General features: G+C 48.0%; 1 pseudogene; it reads left to right on the top strand.

The window, feature by feature from the left end:
- Positions 1–22,875, top strand: part of LOC134949344 (selenoprotein W-like) — a 28,249-nt pseudogene extending 5,374 nt beyond the window's left edge.
- Positions 22,876–23,381: the final 506 nt, after the last annotated feature.

Here is a 23,381-nt window from a genome sequence, read left to right as displayed (position 1 = left end):
TCGGCCCTGTCGATTTTCTTTCAAAAAGAATTGGCTTCAGTTCCTGAAGTCCAGACTTTTGTTAAGGGAGTGCTGCATATACAGCCTCCTGTGGTGCCTCCAGTGGCACCGTGGGATCTCAATGTGGTTTTGGAATTTCTAAAATCTCATTGGTTTGAACCACTAAAAAAGGTGGATTTAAAATATCTCACATGGAAAGTGACCATGTTACTAGCCCTGGCTTCGGCCAGGAGAGTGTCAGAACTGGCAGCTTTATCTTACAAAAGCCCATATCTGATTTTCCATTCGGACAGGGCAGAACTGCGGACTCGTCCGCATTTTCTCCCTAAGGTGGTGTCAGCATTTCATCTGAACCAGCCTATTGTAGTGCCTGCGGCTACAAGTGACTTGGAGGACTCCAAGTTACTGGACGTTGTCAGAGCATTAAAAATATATATTGCAAGGACAGCTGGAGTCAGAAAATCTGACTCGTTGTTTATATTGTATGCACCCAACAAGATGGGTGCTCCTGCGTCTAAGCAGACGATTGCTCGTTGGATCTGTAGCACAATCCAACTTGCACATTCTGTGGCAGGCCTGCCACAGCCTAAATCTGTAAAGGCCCACTCCACAAGGAAGGTGGGCTCATCTTGGGCGGCTGCCCGAGGGGTCTCGGCATTACAACTTTGCCGAGCAGCTACGTGGTCAGGGGAGAACACGTTTGTAAAATTTTACAAATTTGATACTCTGGCTAAGGAGGACCTGGAGTTCTCTCATTCGGTGCTGCAGAGTCATCCGCACTCTCCCGCCCGTTTGGGAGCTTTGGTATAATCCCCATGGTCCTTTCAGGAACCCCAGCATCCACTAGGACGATAGAGAAAATAAGAATTTACTTACCGATAATTCTATTTCTCGGAGTCCGTAGTGGATGCTGGGCGCCCATCCCAAGTGCGGATTATCTGCAATAATTGTACATAGTTATTGTTAACTAATTCGGGTTATTGTTTAGGAAGCCATCTTTCAGAGGCTCCTCTGTTATCATACTGTTAACTGGGTTTGATCACAAGTTGTACGGTGTGATTGGTGTGGCTGGTATGAGTCTTACCCGGGATTCAAAATTCCTCCCTTATTGTGTACGCTCGTCCGGGCACAGTACCTAACTGAGGCTTGGAGGAGGGTCATAGGGGGAGGAGCCAGTGCACACCACCTGATCGGAAAGCTTTACTTTTTGTGCCCTGTCTCCTGCGGAGCCGCTATTCCCCATGGTCCTTTCAGGAACCCCAGCATCCACTACGGACTCCGAGAAATAGAATTATCGGTAAGTAAATTCTTATTTTTGTGCCCGTCCGAGAAGGGTGCAATCTAGGTGGCTCTCCTAAAGAGCTGCTTAGAAAAAGTTTTTTTAGGTTTAAATCTCAGTGAATCCTGCTGGCAACAGGATCACTGCATCGAGGGACTTAGGGGAGAGATTTCCAACTCACCTGCGTGCAGGATGGATTGGAGTCTTAGGCTACTGGACACTTAGCTCCAGAGGGAGTCGGAACACAGGTCCTCCTGGGGTTCGTCCCGGAGCCGCGCCGCCGATCCCCCTTACAGACGCTGAAGACGGAGGTCCGGAAAGCAGGCAGCAGAAGACTCCTCAGTCTTCATGAAGGTAGCGCACAGCACTGCAGCTGTGCGCCATTGTTGCTACACGTCTCACTGATTCAGTCACGGAGGGTGCAGGGCGCTGCTGGGGGCGCCCTGGGCAGCAATATTAAATACCTTTAGTGGCAAAATAAATACATCACATATAGCCATTAAGGCTATATGTATGTATTTAACCCAGGCCAGTTTTCTTAAAACCCGGGAGAAAAGCCCGCCGAAAAAGGGGCGGAGCTTATTCTCCTCAGCACTCAGCGCCATTTTCCTGCTCGGCTCCGCTGGTGAGGAAGGCTCCCAGGACTCTCCCCTGCACTGCACTACAGAAACAGGGTAACAAAGAGAAGGGGGGCATAATTTGGCGATATTGATATATTAAAAGCGCTTATATCAAAAACAACACCTTCTAGGGTTGTTTATATACATTTATAGCGCTTTTGGTGTGTGCTGGCAAACTCTCCCTCTGTCTCCCCAAAGGGCTAAGAGGGTCCTGTCTTCGATTAGAGCATTCCCTGTGTGGCTGCTGTGTGTCGGTACGTGTGTGTCGACATGTATGAGGACGATGTTGGTGTGGAGGCAGAGCAATTGCCGGTAATGGTGATGTCACCCCCTAGGGAGTCGACACCGGAATGGATGGCTTTAGTTATGGAATTACGTGATAATGTTAGCACATTACAAAAGTCAGTTGACGAAATGAGACGGCCGGAAAACCAGTTAGTACCGGCTCAGGCGTCTCCGACACCGTCAGGGGCTGTAAAACGTCCCTTACCTCAGTCAGTCGACACGGGTACCGACACAGATGAATCTAGTGTCGACGGTGAAGAAACAAACGTATTTTCCAATAGGGCCACACGTTATATGATCACGGCAATGAAGGAGGCTTTGCAGATCTCTGATACTGCTGGTACCTCAAAAAGGGGTATTATGTGGGGGGTGAAAAAACTACCTGTAGCTTTTCCAGAATCAGAGGAATTGAATGACGTGTGTGACGAAGCGTGGGTTAACCCAGATAGAAAACTGCTAATTTCCAAGAAGTTATTGGCATTATACCCTTTCCCACCAGAGGTTAGGGCGCGCTGGGAAACACCCCCTAGGGTGGATAAGGCGCTCACACGTTTATCAAAGCAAGTGGCGTTGCCGTCTCCTGATACGGCCGCCCTCAAGGATCCAGCAGATAGGAGGCTGGAAACTACACTGAAGAGTATATACACACATACTGGTGTTATACTGCGACCGGCAGTAGCCTCAGCCTGGATGTGCAGTGCTGGGGTAGTGTGGTTGGATTCTCTGACTGAAAATATTGATACCCTGGATAGGGACAGTATTTTATTGACTCTAGAGCAATTAAAGGATGCTTTTCTTTATATGCGAGATGCTCAGAGGGATATTTGTACTCTAGCATCAAGAGTAAGCGCGATGTCCATATCTGCCAGAAGAAGTTTATGGACGCGACAGTGGTCAGGTGATGCGGATTCCAAAAGGCATATGGAAGTATTGCCATATAAAGGAGAGGAATTATTTGGGGTCGGTCTTTCGGACCTGGTGGCCACGGCAACTGCCGGCAAATCCACTTTTTTACCTCAGACCCCCTCCCAACAGAAAAAGACACCGTCTTTTCAGCCGCAGTCCTTTCGCTCCTATAAAAACAAGCGACCAAAAGGACAGTCTTATCTGCCGCGAGGCAGAGGAAAGGGTAAGAGAGGGCAGCAAGCAGCCCCTGCCCAGGACCAGAAGCCCGCCCCGGGTTCTACAAAGCCATCAGCATGACGCTGGGGCTTTACAAGCGGACTCAGGAGCGGTGGGGGGTCGACTCAAGATTTTCAGCAATCAGTGGGCTCGCTCACAAGTGGACCCGTGGATCCTGCAGATAATATCTCAGGGTTACATGCTGGAGTTCGAAAGGTCTCCCCCTCGCCGGTTCCTAAAGTCTGCTTTACCAACGTCTCCCTCAGAAAGGACGTCGGTTTTGGAAGCCATTCACAAGCTGTATTCTCAGCAGGTGATAGTCAAGGTACCCCTCCTACAACAGGGAAAGGGGTATTATTCCACACTATTTGTGGTACCGAAGCCGGACGGTTCGGTAAGACCTATTCTAAACCTGAAATCCTTGAACCTGTACATACAGAAATTCAAGTTCAAGATGGAGTCACTCAGAGCAGTGATAGCGAATCTGGAAGAAGGGGACTTCATGGTGTCCCTGGACATAAAAGATGCTTATCTGCATGTCCCAATTTACCCCTCACACCAAGGGTATCACGAACCTGAGATACAAGACTGTCATTATCCGTTTCAAACGCTGCCGTTTGGTTTGTCCACGGCCCCTCGGGTCTTTACCAAGGTAATGACCGAAATGATGGTTCTTCTACGAAGAAAAGGCGTATTAATTATCCCTTACTTGGACGATCTCCTGATAAGGGCAAAGTCCAGAGAACAGCTGGAAGTCGGTGTAGTACTAACCCAGGTAGTGCTTCAGCAACACGGGTGGATTCTGAATCTTCCAAAATCTCAATTGACCCCGACAACTCGTCTGCTGTTCCTGGGAATGATTCTGGACACGGTTCAGAAAAAGGTGTTTCTCCCGGAGGAGAAAGCAAGGGAGCTATCCGAACTTGTCAGGAACCTCCTAAAACCAGGAACTGTGTCAGTACATCAATGCACAAGAGTCCTGGGAAAGATGGTGGCTTCTTACGAAGCGATTCCATTCGGCAGATTCCATGCACGGACATTTCAGTGGGATCTGCTGGACAAATGGTCCGGATCGCATCTGCACATGCATCAGCGGATAACACTGTCACCAAGAACAAGGTTGTCTCTCCTGTGGTGGTTGCAGAGTGCCCATCTGTTAGAGGGCCGCAGATTCGGCATACAGGACTGGGTCCTGGTGACTACGGATGCCAGCCTACGAGGCTGGGGAGCAGTCACACAGGGAAGAAACTTCCAGGGCGTGTGGTCAAACCTGGAGACGTCCCTTCACATAAATATACTGGAGCTAAGAGCGATCTACAATGCTCTAAGCCTGGCAAAATCGCTGCTTCAGGGTCAGCCGGTGTTGATCCAGTCGGACAACATCACGGCAGTCGCCCACGTAAACCGACAAGGCGGCACGAGAAGCAGAAGAGCAATGACAGAAGCTGCAAGGATTCTGCGCTGGGCGGAGAATCATGTCATAGCACTGTCAGCAGTGTTCATCCCGGGAGTGGACAACTGGGAAGCAGACTTCCTTAGCAGACACGACCTTCACCCGGGAGAGTGGGGACTTCATCCAGAAGTCTTCCACATGATTGTGAACCGTTGGGAAAGACCAAAGGTGGACATGATGGCGTCTCGCCTCAACAAAAAATTGGACAGATATTGCGCCAGGTCAAGAGACCCTCAGGCAATAGCTGTGGACGCTCTGGTAACACCGTGGGTGTACCAGTCAGTGTATGTGTTCCCTCCTCTGCCTCTCATACCAAAGGTACTGAGAATTATACGGAAAAGAGGAGTAAGAACAATACTGGTGGCTCCGGACTGGCCAAGAAGAACTTGGTATCCGGAACTTCAAGAGATGCTCACGGAGGATCCATGGCCTCTACCTCTAAGAAGGGATCTGCTTCAGCAGGGACCTTGTATGTTCCAAGACTTACCGCGTCTGCGTTTGACGGCATGGTGGTTGAACGCCGGATTCTAAAAGAAAAGGACATTCCAGAGGAAGTTATTCCTACCTTGATTAAGGCTAGAAAGGAAGTGACTGTACAACATTATCACCGCATTTGGCGAAAATATGTTGCGTGGTGTGAGGCCAAGAAGGCTCCAACGGAAGAATTTCAATTGGGTCGATTCTTACATTTCCTGCAAGCAGGATTGTCTATGGGCCTAAAATTGGGGTCCATTAAAGTTCAAATTTCGGCCTTATCAATCTTCTTCCAGAAGGAATTGGCATCAGTGCCTGAAGTACAAACTTTTGTCAAAGGTGTACTACATATACAACCCCCAATAGTGCCTCCAGTGGCACCGTGGGATTTGAACGTAGTTTTGAATTTTCTCAAATCTCATTGGTTTGAGCCTCTAAAATCGGTAGATTTAAAATACCTTACATGGAAGGTAACCATGCTATTGGCCCTGGCTTCAGCCAGGAGAGTTTCAGAGTTGGCGGCTTTATCATACAAAAGCCCATATCTGATTTTCCATTCGGACAGGGCAGAACTGCGGACACGTCCTCATTTTCTCCCTAAGGTGGTTTCGGCTTTTCACTTGAACCAGCCTATTGTGGTGCCTGCGGCTACTAGCGACTTGGAGGACTCCAAGTTACTGGACGTTGTCAGAGCATTAAAAATATATATTTCAAGGACAGCTGGAGTCAGAAAATCTGACTCGTTGTTTATATTGTATGCACCCAACAAGATGGGTGCTCCTGCGTCTAAACAGACGATTGCACGTTGGATCTGTAGCACAATCCAACTTGCACATTCTGTGGCAGGCCTGCCACAGCCTAAATCTGTAAAGGCCCACTCCACAAGGAAAGTGGGCTCATCTTGGGCGGCTGCCCGAGGGGTCTCGGCATTACAACTTTGCCGAGCAGCTACGTGGTCAGGGGAGAACACGTTTGTAAAATTTTACAAATTTGATACTCTGGCTAAGGAGGACCTGGAGTTCTCTCATTCGGTGCTGCAGAGTCATCCGCACTCTCCCGCCCGTTTGGGAGCTTTGGTATAATCCCCATGGTCCTGACGGAGTCCCAGCATCCACTAGGACGTTAGAGAAAATAAGAATTTACTTACCGATAATTCTATTTCTCATAGTCCGTAGTGGATGCTGGGCGCCCATCCCAAGTGCGGATTGTCTGCAATACTTGTACATAGTTATTGTTACAAAGATCGGGTTATTACTATTGTTGTGAGCCATCTTTTCAGAGGCTACTTCGTTTTTTGTTATCATACTGTTAACTGGGTTCAGATCACAAGTTGTACGGTGTGATTGATGTGGCTGGTATGAGTCTTACCCGGGATTCAAGATCCTTCCTTATTGTGTACGCTCGTCCGGGCACAGTACCTAACTGAGGCTTGGAGGAGGGTCATAGGGGGAGGAGCCAGTACGCACCATGTGATCCTAAAAGCTTTATTTAGATGTGCCCTGTCTCCTGCGGAGCCCGCTATTCCCCATGGTCCTGACGGAGTCCCAGCATCCACTACGGACTATGAGAAATAGAATTATCGGTAAGTAAATTCTTATTTTAATATACGTAATCTTAAGATTTAGGGTGTCAAGACTTCAGTCTCTGCACATTATAAAGCTCTATGGAACATTGCTGTGAATGTAGCAAAGAAATAAAAGAAATACAAAAAATACAAAAATATGAGAATTACTAATCTGGTTTTGTATTCTCTCTCCTAGTGGTGCTTGAGGGTACCGCCCCAAGGTGAGTTTCTTCTCTTTATTTATCCAACTATTCATACAGAACAAAAAAAAAAAACCAGTACAGGCCATCAGATCATGCTCTGACCCCCATGCTAATGCCCCAGGGTACTGTGGACAGCAGTTTTTCCCAGGGATCCACAAACCCAGTCTGTAAATCTTAGAGGGTAAAGGCCAGTACATATTGGCAGAGATGTGTGCTGAGCGATTTATCACACACCTCTCTAGTCGGATTGCTTAGATTTTAAGAACGGATCTCTCCATGTGTACCCCCCTTTAAGGATGTCAGTGGAAGAGACAATCGAGAAACTGCAGCTTGTGATGGGTCTTCCCACGCAGCCTACATATTACAACCCCAGCTTAGGGGTATATTCAATAAGAGTCGGAAAGTGCCGTCTTGTCGGGAAGACGTCAGTTTCCGACTGATTTACGTCGGAAGGGGTTCCGACCTATTCAATAAGGGCTGAATAGCTGCCGACCCGTGTGCTTCTGTCGGAAATGGGGCCAAATCCGACAGGTTTTGGCCCTGTTTCCGACAATCTCAATCCAACTTTAAAATAAAGTCGGATTGAGGAGATCATACGGTGGAGCGGGGCAAGGGAGGGAGAGAGAGTGCTTACTGGCGGGGGCAGCTGGAGCCGCGGTCGGTGGAAGACACTGCTCCTCTCCCCCGGCAGCACTACGCCGCTACACGGTTCCCTGGCAACACGACAGCGCTACACGGCGCGGCTCCCTGTGATTTCACACACTGGGAGCTGCTGCCAGCAGCAGCATGATGGGAGAAATGGCCAAATCCGACAGTGGGATTTGGCCGCTCATTAAATAGGGCTGGTCGGATCCATTCTGATAAATGCATGTCGGAATGGATCCAACTCTTACTGGATATACCCCATAGCCTCTATTGAAACTGATGCATTGCTCTACCTAGGTATGGAATCCTATCATACTGTAGTTGGTGGTGAGGTATCTTTAAAAGACGGGAGTCTGTTTCATCCTACGAGCAATGTCTCATTTAAATTTACTTGGCAAAGCATCTTGTCATTTACCAGAACTGTGTTTTCTGTTGTGGACATTTGTAGGTATTGAAACTATTCTACAGGAATCTTTCAGCCACGGGCCGGATGTAATGCCGTCCAAATTTGGCGGCTGTACTGGATGCTGGCCAAAATGTTTTTTTTTTTTTATTGTTTTTTTTTTAAAGGCGCAATCACTTACAAGGCATGGTTTTGCCTTGTGAGTGATTGCCCCTTTAAAAAAAAAAAAACATTTGAGTTTGGCCGGCATGCTGCACGGCTACAGAATCAGGCGTCATTACATCCTGCCCATTATCTCCATGGCACCTACCCAATGTACACCTGCTGTGGGTGGGGGGAGGGGCAGATGGGTATGAGATTATAAAGCCCCTTTTCTCTATCGTCCTAGTGGATGCTGGGGTTCCTGAAAGGACCATGGGGAATAGCGGCTCCGCAGGAGACAGGGCACAAAAAAGTAAAGCTTTAGGATCAGGTGGTGTGCACTGGCTCCTCCCCCTATGACCCTCCTCCAAGCCAGTTAGATTTTTGTGCCCGGCCGAGAAGGGTGCAATCTAGGTGGCTCTCCTAAAGAGCTGCTTAGGAAAGTTTAGCTTAGGTTTTTTATTTTACAGTGAGTCCTGCTGGCAACAGGATCACTGCAACGAGGGACTTAGGGGAGAAGAAGTGAACTCACCTGCGTGCAGGATGGATTGGCTTCTTGGCTACTGGACATCAGCTCCAGAGGGACGATCACAGGTACAGCCTGGATGGTCACCGGAGCCTTACCGCCGGCCCCCTTGCAGATGCTGAAGTAAGAAGAGGTCCAGAATCGGCGGCAGAAGACTCCTCAGTCTTCTAAAGGTAGCGCACAGCACTGCAGCTGTGCGCCATTTTCCTCTCAGCACACTTCACACGGCAGTCACTGAGGGTGCAGGGCGCTGGGAGGGGGGCGCCCTGGGAGGCAAATGAATACCTATTTTGGCTAAAAATACCTCACATATAGCCTCCGGAGGCTATATGGAGATATTTAACCCCTGCCAGAATCCGTTAAGAGCGGGAGACGAGGCCGCCGAAAAAGGGGCGGGGCCTATCTCCTCAGCACACAGCGCCATTTTCCCTCACAGAAAGGCTGGAGGGAAGGCTCCCAGGCTCTCCCCTGCACTGCACTACAGAAACAGGGTTAAAACAGAGAGGGGGGGCACTAATTTGGCGATATGCTTATATATATATTAAGATGCTATAAGGGAAAACACTTATATAAGGTTGTCCCTATATAATTATAGCGTTTTTGGTGTGTGCTGGCAAACTCTCCCTCTGTCTCTCCAAAGGGCTAGTGGGTCCTGTCCTCTATCAGAGCATTCCCTGTGTGTGTGCTGTGTGTCGGTACGTGTGTGTCGACAGGTAGGAGGACGATGTTGGTGAGGAGGCGGAGCAATTGCCTGTAATGGTGATGTCACTCTCTAGGGAGTCGACACCGGAATGGATGGCTTATTTAGGAAATTACGTGATAATGTCAACACGCTGCAAGGTCGGTTGACGACATGAGACGGCCGACAAACAATTAGTACGGTCCAGACGTCTCAAAAACACCGTCAAGGGTTTTAAAACGCCCGTTTACTTTAGTCGGTCGACACAGACACAGACAGGGACACTGAATCCAGTGTCGACGGTGAATAAACAAACGTATTCCTTATTAGGGCCACACGTTAAAGGCAATGAAGGAGGTGTTACGTATTTCTGATACTACAAGTACCACAAAAGAGGGTATTATGTGGGATGTGAAAAAACTACCATAGTTTTTCCTGAATCAGATAAATTAAATAAAGTGTGTGATGATGCGTGGGTTCCCCCCGATAGAAAATTATGGGCGGTATACCCTTTCCCGCCAGAAGTTAGGGCGCGTTGGGAAACACCCCTTAAGGTGGATAAGGCGCTCACACGCTTATCAAAACAAGTGGCGGTACCGTCTATAGATAGGGCCGTCCTCAAGGACCAGCTGACAAGGCTGGAAAATATAATAAAAAGTATATACACACATACTGGTGTTATACTGCGGCCAGCGATCGCCTCAGCCTGGATGTGCAGAGCTAGGGTGGCTTGGTCGGATTCCCTGACTAAAAATATTGATACCCTTGACAGGGACAGTATTTTATTGACTATAGAGCATTTCTATATATGCGAGATGCACAGAGGGATATTTGCACTCTGGCATCATGAATAAACGCGATGTCCATAACTGCCAGAAGATGTTATGGACACGACAGTGGTCAGGTGATGCAGATTCCAAACGGCACAGTATGGCCGTATAAAGGAAGAGGACTTGTTTGGGGTCGGTCCATCGGACCTGGTGGTCACGGCAACTGCTGGAAAATCCACCGTTTTTTACCCTAAGTCACATCTCTGCAGAAAAAGACACCGTCTTTTCAGCCTCAGTCCTCTCGTCCCTATAAGATCATATCTGCCCAGGGATAGAGGAAAGGGAAGAAGACTGCAGCAGGCAGCCTATTCCCAGGAACAGAAGCGTTTCACCGCGTCTGACAAGTTCTCAGCATGGCGCTGAGACCGTACAGGACCCCTGGATCCTACAAGTAGTATCCCGGGGGTACAGATGGGAATGTCGAGACGTTTCCCCTTCGCAGGCTCCTGAAGTCTGTTTTACCAAGTCTCCCTCCGACAAGGAGGTAGTATGGGAAAAAATTCACAAGCTGCATTCCCAGCAGGTGACAATTAAATTACCCCTCCTACTACAGAAAAGGGGTATTATTCCACACTATATTGTGGTACTGAAGCCAGAAGGCTAGGTGAGACTTATTCTAAAAAATTTTTTTTGAACACTTACAAAGGTTCAAATTAAGATGAAGTCACTCAGAGCAGTGATAACGAACCAGGAAGAAGGGGACTATATAGTGTCCCGGGACATCAGGGATGCTTACCTCTATGTCCCAAATTTGCCCTTCTCACTAAGGGTACCTCAGGTTCGTGGTGCAGAACTGTCACTATCAGTTTCAGACGCTGCCGTTTGGATTGTCCACGGCACCCCGGGGTCTTTACCAAGGTAATGGCCGAATTGATGATTCTTCTTCGAAGAAAAGGCGTCTAAATTATCCCTTACTTGGACGATCTCCTGATAGGGGCATAGTCCAGGGAACAGTTGGAGGTCGGAGTAGCACTATCTCGGATACTGCTACAATCAGCACGGGTGGATTCTAAATATTCCAAAATCGCAGCTGATCCCGACGACACGTCTGCTGTGCCTAGGGATGATTCTGGACACAGTCCAGAAAAAGGTGTTTCTCCCGGAAGAGAAAGCCAGGGAGTTATCCGAGCAAGTCAGGAACCTCCTAAAAACAGTGCATCATTGCACAAGGGTCCTGGTAAAAATGGTGGCTTCCTACGAAGCAATTCCATTCGGCAGATTTCACGTAAGAACTTTTCAGTGGGATCTACTGGACAAATGGTCCGGATCGCATCTTCAGATGCATCAGCGGATAACCCAATATCCAAGGACAAGGGTGTCTCTCCTGTGGTGGTTATAGAGTGCTCATCTTCTAGAGGGCCGCAGATTCGGCATTCAGGATTGGATGCTGGTAACCACGGAGCCCAGCCTGAGAGGCTGGGGAGCAGTCACACAAGGGAAAAATTTCCAGGGAGTGTGATCAAGTATGGAGACTTTTCTCCACATAAATATACTGGAGCTAAGGGTAAATTTATAATGCTCTAAGCTTAGCAAGACCTCTGCTTCAAGGTCAGCCGGTATTGATCCAGTGGGAAAAACATCACGGCAGTCGCCCACGTAAACAGACAGGGCGACACAAGAAGCAGGAGGGAAATGGCAGAAACTGCAAGGACTTTTCGCTGGGCGGAAAATCATGTGATAACACTGTCAGCAGTTTTTCATCCCGGGAATGGAAACTGGGAAGCAGACTTCCTCAGCACGACCTCCACCCGGGAGAGTGGAAACTTCATTGAGAAGTTTTTTCCACATGATTGTAAACCGTTGGGAAATACCAAAGGTGGACATGATGGCGTCCCGTCTGAACAAAAAACGGGACAGGTATTGCGCCAGGTCAAGAGACCCTCAGGCAATAGATGTGGACGTTCTGGTAACACCGTGGGTGTACCAGTCGGTGTATGTGTTCCCTCCTCTGCTTCTCATACCTAAGGTGCTGAGAATTATAAGACGTAGAGGAGTAAGAACTATACTCATGGCTCCGGATTGGCCAAGGAGGACTTGGTACCCGGAACTTCAAGAGATGCTTACAGAGGTCTTATGGCCTCTGCCGCTAAGAAGGGACTTGCTTCAGCAAGTACCATGTCTGTTCCAAGACTTACCGCAGCTGCGTTTGTCGGCATGGAGATGGAAAGCCGGATCCTAAGGGAAAAAAGGCATTCCGGAAGAGGTCATTCCTACCCTGGTCAAAGCCAGAAAGGAGGTGACCGCACAACATTATCACCACGTGTGGCGAAAATATGTTGCGTGGTGTGAGGCCAGGAAGGCCCCACAAAGAAATTTCAACTCGGTCGTTTCCTGCATTTCCTGCAAACAGGAGTGTCTATGGGCCTCAAATTGGGGTCCATTAAGGTTCAAATTCGGCCCTGTAAATTTTCTTCCAGAAAGAATTGGCTTCAGTTCCTGAAGTCCAGAAGTTTGTCAAGGGAGTATTGCATATACAAAACCCTTTTTTTGTGCCTCCAGTGGCACTGTGGGATCTCAACGTAGTTCTGGGATTCCTCAAATCACATTGGTTTAAAACCAGTCAAATATGTGGATTTGAAGCATCTCACATAAAAAGTGACCATGCTCTTGGCCCTGGCCTGGACCAGGCGAGTGTCAAATTGGTGGTTTTTTCTCAAAAAAGCCCATATCTGTTTGTCCATTCGGACAGGGCAGAGCTGCGGACTCGTCCCCAGTTCTCTCCCTAAGGTGGTGTCAGTGTTTCACCTGAACCAGCTTATTGTGGTGCCTTGCACCTACTAGGGACTTGGAGGACTCCAAGTTGCTAGAAGTTGTCAGGGCCCTGAAAATATGTTCCAGGACAGCTGGAGTCAGAAAATCTGACTCGCTGTTTATACTGTATGCACCCAACAAGTTGGGTGCGCCTGCTTCTAAGCAGTCGATTGCTCGTTGGATTTGTAACACAATTCAACTTGCACATTCTGAGGCAGGCCTGCCACAGTCTAAATCGGTTAAGGCCCATTCCACAAGGAAGGTGGGCTCGTCTTGGGCGGCTGCCCGAGAGGTCTCGGCATTACAACTCTGCCGAGCAGCTACGTGGTCAGGGGAGAACACGTTTGTAAATTTCTACAAATTTGATATCCTGGCAAAAGAGGACCTGGAGTTCTCTCATTCGGTGCTGCAGAGTCATCCGCACTCTCCCGCCCGTTTGGGAGCTTTGGTATAATCCCCATGGTCCTTTCAGGAACCCCAGCATCCACTAGGACGATAGAGAAAATAAGAATTTACTTACCGATAATTCTATTTCTCGGAGTCCGTAGTGGATGCTGGGCGCCCATCCCAAGTGCGGATTATCTGCAATACTTGTACATAGTTACAAAAATCGGGTTATTATTGTTGTGAGCCATCTTTTCAGAGGCTCCGCTGTTATCATACTGTTAACTGGGTTTAGATCACAAGTTGTACGGTGTGATTGGTGTGGCTGGTATGAGTCTTACCCGGGATTCAAAATTCCTCCCTTATTGTGTACGCTCGTCCGGGCACAGTACCTAACTGGCTTGGAGGAGGGTCATAGGGGGAGGAGCCAGTGCACACCACCTGATCCTAAAGCTTTACTTTTTTGTGCCCTGTCTCCTGCGGAGCCGCTATTCCCCATGGTCCTTTCAGGAACCCCAGCATCCACTACGGACTCCGAGAAATAGAATTATCGGTAAGTAAATTCTTATTTTAATCTTGCTGAAAGTCAATGTGCAGCAAATAGGGAGTCCCACAATGATCATATGCAAATTAACTACTGCTGCGTTTCGTTTGTGGCCCACACACTTCCATTGCTTGTGTAGCAGGAGGATGATATATGAGCATTAATGGGAGCGCTGCATTAGCTGCACAGTGATACTCTCTTTTGTTGTAGTTTCCTTAGTAGTTCTTTGTCACTAATGTGGGAATGTTCTAACCTATGTGAATGTCTTCCAGTTTCAGCAGTTGAAGAGGAATCTAGAGAATAGATTCCCCGGCCTGCTGAAAATTGTAAGTCCCACGTTCCGGCTCTTTAACGCTTAACTGTTGGTGGCTTGAAATGAAACGTTATACTTTGGACTTGTCTGTTTTAGGATGGAGAAGGAACCCCAGGATCAACTGGGTGGTTTGAAGTGACTGTTAATGGACAGCTTGTGCACAGCAAGAAGGTAATGAGACTGGACTGTTCTTCTCTATCCATAGCTGCCTATTTATAATGGCAGTGACTGTCTAGGTCAGCACTGTAGGTTTTTTTTTCTTTTTCTTTTAGATATGGTGGTTGTTGTGTGGTTTGTTTTTCTTTTTTGGATGTTCTCCGTTATGTCCGTTTGGCTCCTATTAGACACACGGAGACCATTAGCTGAAACTTCCACCCTTGGTTAATGTACGTTAGTGAAAGTACATTTAGGCAGTAGTCCTCCACATATTCTATAGGAAGTTCATCTAATATTAAATGATCCACAAGTTACTCACTGTAAGCTACCACTGTGCGTTGTAAAAGAGCCACGAGTTCCTGAAGCCTGTTCAATATTGTGGAGCAGAAGACCTTTGTTTAACCTCTTGCCTATATTCCTGGGCATTACTCTGCTGTACCTGACTGGTTCTTTGTCAGTGAAGTTAGGCTGTAGTCTCCATAGTGGCCCTCTCCTTGCTCAGTCACTCTCCCAGTGTCTGTGTTTCTGTTGCTGAGGTCACCAGTTCTGTTCATCATCCTTACCTCTGTGAGTAACTAGCAGTATGTTCTGGGGCCACAAGCCATGACACGAATAGAAGACCCTGTTACACCCCGAGTTTCATGATCCTCCTATCCTGGGCTTAATGCATTTATCCTGAGGTGGGGAGACCTGTTCCCGGTTAGATGAAGCCTTCCTGCTGTGGTGTTACAGCTGCTCCAATATGAACTTACAGTAATTCCCCACCAGTGAAAATGTATTTGGGAAGGGTGTCGGAGGACTTGTTGGGGACGGACGCACGTGATGCAATGATAGGAGCGCTAAGGAACTTGATAAGCTTCCATAAGGAGACACCTCTGAAGCTGCATGTTTCCGCTCCACCATCCTCCTTTTGCTGTAACCCAAGAGTAGATACCAGCTCACCGTGCTGGAGGAGTACAGCTCCCTTCCATTGTACTGAATGCAGCAGTATTGCAGAGGGTGGATGGATCTGGTCATCTTGCAGTCCCAGAACATAAGTTGGTCTTGGATTCCGGTAACATTAGACAGGTCATAATAAGGGAATTGCCCAACAGTGGACGACCGCCCAGTAGCTGCCCCTGTGCTGCAATTAGATAAAGGTCATTCATTCAGTAATGGGGGGATGGGAGATGGGGGCAGCGCTCTGCATTGTGTACTGAAGACAACAGGTGGTGATACAAATGAATGGCATTTCTGCAAGAGGTGGAGGGACATGGTCAGTGGGGAATCAACGTTGCAGCCACCTTAGGGTTTCATTAACTGGGTCTCTACTACGTTATTCCTTATTGTACATTGTATGGATGTAATCTCTGGTAGTTATGAAGATCTAAATACAATAAAAGAAGTAACTGTTGGGGTGCAGATGGACTTGAACCCCCCAATACTCAACAGCAGGAGCCCAGACACATGAAACGTTATAATTTGGAAGAGCAACGAACAGACCCCTGCTTGCTGGAGTGTGCGCGTGCTGTTGGTTTAATGAGTTAGCTTTGTATAGTACAGTAAAGCTCTGTTACTGTTTACCCACCAGAATGGAGATGGGTATGTGGACAAAGAAGCAAAGCTGCAGAAAATCGTGGCAGCCATAGAAGCCGCCATGGGAAAATAATGGAATTAGGGATGTGACGATGTGTCCTGTGTCAGCAGTGAAGGTGAGTGGGGTGGTCCATGGGAGGTCTAGCTGAGGGGTAGCATTGATTTGCTTAAGGAGGGAGACTGTAGTTTGAAGTGCTGATGTGTATGTAACTATAGTGGTGCATGTAGACAGAATATCTGGGGGTACATGTTGTACAGCTTTCCACTTTATACTGTACCAAGGTTAATGCAGAAGTCATGTTCTCTAATGAGTAAATGTATATGCTGAATGCGCTGCTGAAAATAAGAGCATTCCTTTCAGTGGCCAAGGTCCTTACTTCATAGGGCCACTAAACCTGGGACACCAGTTGACCTGTGTAAACCCTGGTAACATTCACAGGCGTTACTTCTGTATACTGGGCTTGATTCATGCTTGTAAGTAAAGCAAAAAACAAAACGAGCAAGCAACTGGACAAAACCATGTTGTGCTTTGCGTTTATTTTTGTATTACTTAAAAACCTGAATCAGGCCCAAGTGCTGCACTCAAGTCACATTGGTCTTAATAACGTTACCTGTCCTTCAGTGGACTTTAGGATGGGGAAAGTAACTTTCCCACAAGCCTGAAGCGGGTCCTCCTGTGGCTGGCATACAATGAGACTTGTTTGTGGTCTGATGGTGGTCATCCACTCACCACGTTCTGATTGCAATGGGTTATTGATCATTTCTCTAACGTCCTAGTGGATGCTGGGACTCCGTCAGGACCATGGGGAATAGCGGGCTCCGCAGGAGACAGGGCACATCTAAAAAAGCTTTTAGGTCACATGGTGCGTACTGGCTCCTCCCCCTATGACCCTCCTCCAAGCCTCAGTTAGGTTTTTGTGCCCGTCCGAGAGGGTGCAATCTAGGTGGCTCTCCTAAAGAGCTGTTTAGAAAAGTTTTTTTTTTTTTTAGGTTTCAATCTCAGTGATTCCTGCTGGCAACAGGATCACTGCATCGAGGGACTTAGGGGAGAGATTTCCAACTCACCTGCGTGCAGGATGGATTGGAGTCTTAGGCTACTGGACACTTAGCTCCAGAGGGAGTCGGAACACAGGTCAGCCTGGGGTTCGTCCCGGAGCCGCGCCGCCGATCCCCCTTACAGACGCTGAAGAGACGGCAGAACGGAGGTCCGGAAAGCAGGCGGCAGAAGACTCCTCAGTCTTCTTGAAGGTAGCGCACAGCACGGCAGCTGTGCGCCATTGTTGTCACACGGCTCACTGACTCAGTCACGGAGGGTGCAGGGCGCTGCTGGGGGCGCCCTGGGCAGCAATATAATTACCTTTAGTGGCAAAATAAATACATCACATATAGCCATTAAGGCTATATGTATGTATTTTAACCCAGGCCAGTTTCTTAAAAACCGGGGAAAAGCCCGCCGAAAAAGGGGCGGAGCTTATTCTCCTCAGCACTCAGCGCCATTTTCCTGCTCAGCTCCGCTGGTGAGGAAGGCTCCCAGGTCTCTCCCCTGCACTGCACTACAGAAACAGGGTAACAAAGAGAAGGGGGGCATAAATTGGCGATATTTATATATTAAGAGCGCATATATAGTAAACAACACCTTCTAGGGTTGTTTATATACATTTATAGCGCTTTTGGTGTGTGCTGGCAAACTCTCCCTCTGTCTCCCCAAAGGGCTAGGGGGTCCTGTCTTCGATTAGAGCATTCCCTGTGTGGCTGCTGTGTGTCGGTACGTGTGTGTCGACATGTATGAGGACGATGTTGGTGTGGAGGCAGAGCAATTGCCGATGATGGTAATGTCACCCCCTAGGGAGTCGACACCGGAATGGATGGCTTTAGTTATGGAATTACGTGATAATGTCAGCACATTACAAAAGTCAGTTGACGAAATAAGACGCCCGGCAAACCAGTTAGTACCGGTTCAGGCGTCTCAGACACCGTCAGGGGCTGTAAAACGTCCTTTACCTCAGTCAGTCGACACGGGTACCGACACAGATGAATCTAGTGTCGACGGTGAAGAAACAAACGTATTTTCCAATAGGGCCACACGTTATATGATCACGGCAATGAAGGAGGCTTTGCAGATCTCTGATACTGCTGGTACCTCAAAAAGGGGTATTATGTGGGGGGTGAAAAAACTACCTGTATTTTTTCCAGAATCGGAGGAATTGAATGACGTGTGTGTGATGAAGCGTGGGTTAACCCCGATAGAAAACTGCTAATTTCCAAGAAGTTATTGGCATTATACCCTTTCCCACCAGAGGTTAGGGCGCGCTGGGAAACACCCCCTAGGGTGGATAAGGCGCTCACACGTTTATCAAAGCAAGTGGCGTTGCCGTCTCCTGATACGGCCGCCCTCAAGGATCCAGCAGATAGGAGGCTGGAAACTACACTGAAGAGTATATACACACATACTGGTGTTATACTGCGACCGGCAATAGCCTCAGCCTGGATGTGCAGTGCTGGGGTAGTGTGGTTGGATTCTCTGACTGAAAATATTGATACCCTGGATAGGGACAGTATTTTATTGACTCTAGAGCAATTAAAGGATGCTTTCCTTTATATGCGAGATGCTCAGAGGGATGTTTGTACTCTAGCATCAAGAGTAAGCGCGATGTCCATATCTGCCAGAAGAAGTTTATGGACGCGACAGTGGTCAGGTGATGCGGATTCCAAGAGGCATATGGAAGTATTGCCATATAAAGGAGAGGAATTGTTTGGGGTCGGTCTTTCGGACCTGGTGGCCACGGCAACTGCCGGCAAATCCACTTTTTTACCTCAGACCCCCTCCCAACAGAAAAAGACACCGTCTTTTCAGCCGCAGTCCTTTCGCTCCTATAAAAAGCGACCAAAAGGACAGTCTTATCTGCCGCGAGGCAGAGGAAAGGGTAAGAAAGGGCAGCAAGCAGCCCCTGCCCAGGAACAGAAGCCCGCCCCGGCTTCTACAAAGCCATCAGCATGACGCTGGGGCTTTACAAGTGGGCTCAGGAACGGTGGGGGGGTCGACTCAAGATTTTCAGCAATCAATGGGTTCACTCACAAGTGGACCCGTGGGTCCTGCAGATAGTATCTCAGGGTTACATGCTGGAGTTCGAAAGGTCTCCCCCTCGCCGGTTCCTAAAGTCTGCTTTACCAACGTCTCCCTCAGAAAGGACGTCGGTTTTGGAAGCCATTCACAAGCTGTATTCTCAGCAGGTGATAGTCAAGGTACCCCTCCTACAACAGGGAAAGGGGTATTATTCCACACTATTTGTGGTACCGAAACCGGACGGTTCGGTAAGGCCTATTCTAAATCTGAAATCCTTGAACCTGTACATAAAGAAATTCAAGTTCAAGATGGAGTCACTCAGAGCAGTGATAGCGAATCTGGAAGAAGGAGACTTCATGGTGTCCTTGGACATAAAAGATGCTTATCTACATGTCCCGATTTACCCCTCACACCAAGGGTATCTTAGGTTCGTGATACAAGACTGTCATTATCAGTTTCAAACGCTGCCGTTTGGGTTGTCCACGGCCCCTCGGGTCTTTACCAAGGTAATGACCGAAATGATGGTTCTTCTACGAAGAAAAGGCGTATTAATTATCCCTTACTTGGACGATCTCCTGATAAGGGCAAAGTCCAGAGAACAGCTGGAAGTCGGTGTAGCGCTAACACAAGTAGTGCTTCAGCAACACGGGTGGATTCTAAATCTTCCAAAATCTCAATTGACCCCGACAACACATCTGCTGTTCCTGGGCATGATTCTGGACACGGTTCAGAAAAAGGTATTTCTCCCGGAAGAGAAAGCAAGGGAGTTATCCGAACTTGTCAAGAACCTCCTAAAACCAGGAACTGTGTCAGTACATCAATGCACAAGAGTCCTGGGAAAGATGGTGGCTTCGTACGAAGCGATTCCATTCGGCAGATTCCATGCACGAACATTTCAGTGGGATCTGCTGGACAAATGGTCCGGATCGCATCTGCACATGCATCAGCGGATAACACTGTCACCGAGAACAAGGTTGTCTCTCCTGTGGTGGTTGCAGACTGCCCATCTGTTAGTGGGCCGCAGATTCGGCATACAGGACTGGGTCCTGGTGACTACGGATGCCAGCCTACGAGGTTGGGGAGCAGTCACAAAGGGAAGAAACTTCCAGGGCGTGTGGTCAAACCTGGAGACGTCTCTTCACATAAATATACTGGAGCTAAGAGCGATCTACAATGCTCTAAGCCTGGCAAAATCGCTGCTTCAGGGTCAGCCGGTGTTGATCCAGTCCGACAACATCACGGCAGTCGCTCACGTAAACCGACAAGGCGGCACGAGAAGCAGGAGTGCAATGGCAGAAGCTGCAAGGATTCTGCGCTGGGCGGAGAATCATGTCGTAGCACTGTCAGCAGTGTTCATCCCGGGAGTGGACAACTGGGAAGCAGATTTCCTCAGCAGACACGACCTTCACCCGGGAGAGTGGGGACTTCATCCAGAAGTTTTCCACATGATTGTGAACCGTTGGGAAAAACCAAAGGTGGACATGATGGCGTCTCGCCTCAACAAAAATTTGGACAGGTATTGCGCCAGGTCAAGAGACCCTCAGGCAATAGCTGTGGACGCTCTGGTAACACCGTGGGTGTACCAGTCAGTGTATGTGTTCCCTCCTCCGCCTCTCATACCAAAGGTACTGAGAATTATACGGAAAAGAGGAGTAAGAACAATACTGGTAGCTCCGGACTGGCCAAGAAGAACTTGGTATCCGGAACTTCAAGAGATGCTCACGGAGGATCCGTGGCCTCTACCTCTAAGAAGGGATCTGCTTCAGCAGGGACCTTGTATGTTCCAAGACTTACCGCGGCTGCGTTTGACGGCATGGCGGTTGAACGCCGGATTCTAAAAGAGAAGGGCATTCCTGAGGAAGTTATTCCTACTTTAATTAAAGCCAGGAAAGAAGTGACCGCACAACATTATCACCGCATTTGGAGAAAATATGTTGCGTGGTGTGAGGCCAAGAAGGCTCCAACGGAAGAATTTCAATTGGGTCGATTCTTACATTTCCTGCAAGCAGGATTGTCTATGGGCCTCAAATTGGGGTCCATTAAAGTTCAAATTTCGGCCTTATCAATTTTCTTCCAGAAGGAATTGGCGTCAGTGCCTGAAGTACAAACTTTTGTCAAAGGTGTACTACATATACAACCCCCAATAGTGCCTCCAGTGGCACCGTGGGATTTGAACGTGGTTCTAAATTTTCTCAAATCTCATTGGTTTGAGCCTTTAAAATCGGTAGATTTAAAATACCTTACATGGAAGGTAACCATGCTGTTGGCCCTGGCTTCAGCCAGGAGAGTTTCGGAGTTGGCAGCTTTGTCATACAAAAGCCCATATCTGATATTCCATTCGGACAGGGCAGAATTGAGGACACGTCCTCAATTTCTCCCTAAGGTGGTTTCGGCATTTCACTTGAACCAGCCTATTGTGGTGCCTGCGGCTACTAGCGACTTGGAGGACTCCAAGTTACTGGACGTTGTCAGAGCATTAAAAATATATATTTCAAGGACAGCTGGAGTCAGAAAATCTGACTCGTTGTTTACATTGTATGCACCCAACAAGTTGGGTGCTCCTGCGTCTAAACAGACGATTGCACGTTGGATATGTAGTACAATCCAACTTGCACATTCTGTGGCAGGCCTGCCACAGCCTAAATCTGTAAAGGCCCATTCCACAAGGAAAGTGGGCTCATCCTGGGCGGCTGCCCGAGGAGTCTCGGCATTACAACTTTGCCGAGCAGCTACGTGGTCAGGGGAGAACACGTTTGTAAAATTTTACAAATTTGATACTCTGGCTAAAGAGGACCTGGAGTTCTCTCATTCGGTGCTGCAGAGTCATCCGCACTCTCCCGCCAGTTTGGGAGCTTTGGTATAATCCCCATGGTCCTGACGGAGTCCCAGCATCCACTAGGACGTTAGAGAAAATAAGAATTTACTTACCGTTAATTCTATTTCTCATAGTCCGTAGTGGATGCTGGGCGCCCATCCCAAGTGCGGATTGTCTGCAATGCTTGTACATAGTTATTGTTACAAAAATCGGGTTATTACTGTTGTTGTGAGCCATCTGTTCAGAGGCTACTTCGTTTGTGTTATCATACTGTTAACTGGGTTCAGATCACAAGTTGTACGGTGTGATTGGTGTGGCTGGTATGAGTCTTACCCGGGATTCAAGATCCTTCCTTATTGTGTACGCTCGTCCGGGCACAGTACCTAACTGAGGCTTGGAGGAGGGTCATAGGGGGAGGAGCCAGTACGCACCATGTGACCTAAAAGCTTTTTTAGATGTGCCCTGTCTCCTGCGGAGCCCGCTATTCCCCATGGTCCTGACGGAGTCCCAGCATCCACTACGGACTATGAGAAATAGAATTATCGGTAAGTAAATTCTTATTTTTTTGTGGTAACGTATGATGATGTGTTGATTCTACTGCTGAGTAATAGAGTGGTTTCCAATGACTCTCATCCTGATGAGTTGGAGGATGTCCTGTGTTACTAGTGGTTCTGTTATGTGTGGAAATCTACATAGATTAGTATTGGCAGGGGGCACTAATGTTATGGCCGTAGGGTTGGGGAAAGCCTCGTCTATGTGGGTCATGCAATGTATGTATCAAGCCTGTCTGCTTTCCCATCCATGATTCTAATGTTCTTTGTATCCATTCCAGGTGGAGAGGACTCTTGCTTCTTTCATTTTAGCCGAGCACTAAATGACGGGAAAAGCCAAAACGCTGCTGAGCGAGGCAGCTCCCAGATACAACTGTGTAGTATACTAAGATGAACCAAATGATAGGACGCCATCCCCTGCTGCTCAAAACGTGAAACCCTCCCCCCTGGAACTTTTTGTTTAATACTTGAGTTAAATAAAGTTTTCTCATTTTCCTACTTGTGTATGTGGAATCACTGCAGTCCGTATAATAGGATCTTTGGCAATGAATGTGTTTTTGTGCTGCATATGCGACGAAGCAGTGACTTATATACACAGCCCTAACAACAAAGAGTGATGGAGGCATACAGCTGCTGCAGGCTAAAAGCAGGATTGCTAACATAGCCGTCTGGTTACTAAATAGCCCAGGGGTCAGTAGTGGACATGGACCCACTTGTCAGTGTTGCCGGAACAGGTCTGATATTTTGTGATTGCTGCAGCCAACTCCTGTTCCTAGAAGCTGTGGGGGATGAAGGCTGCACCCTGGAAGCAGTAGTAAGGAGAATGCAGTCCTACAAGTCACTAGGAGTGGCTGTATACTTACACATCCTCTGCTCACTCTTCTGTGAAGTATGTCTGTGCTTTAGTATCTAACTACCTTGACTTAAAAGAAACACAAATGCACTTATCCAAAAACGCAGTATTACATCATACTCACTTGCAGCCTTGGTTACTGAGCATTTCA

Source organism: Pseudophryne corroboree, chromosome 8 (assembly GCF_028390025.1).
Source record: "Pseudophryne corroboree isolate aPseCor3 chromosome 8, aPseCor3.hap2, whole genome shotgun sequence".
NCBI classification, from domain to species: Eukaryota; Metazoa; Chordata; class Amphibia; order Anura; family Myobatrachidae; genus Pseudophryne; species Pseudophryne corroboree.
Note: the sequence above shows the minus strand (reverse complement) of the source record. Positions and strands in the feature narration are given on the sequence as shown.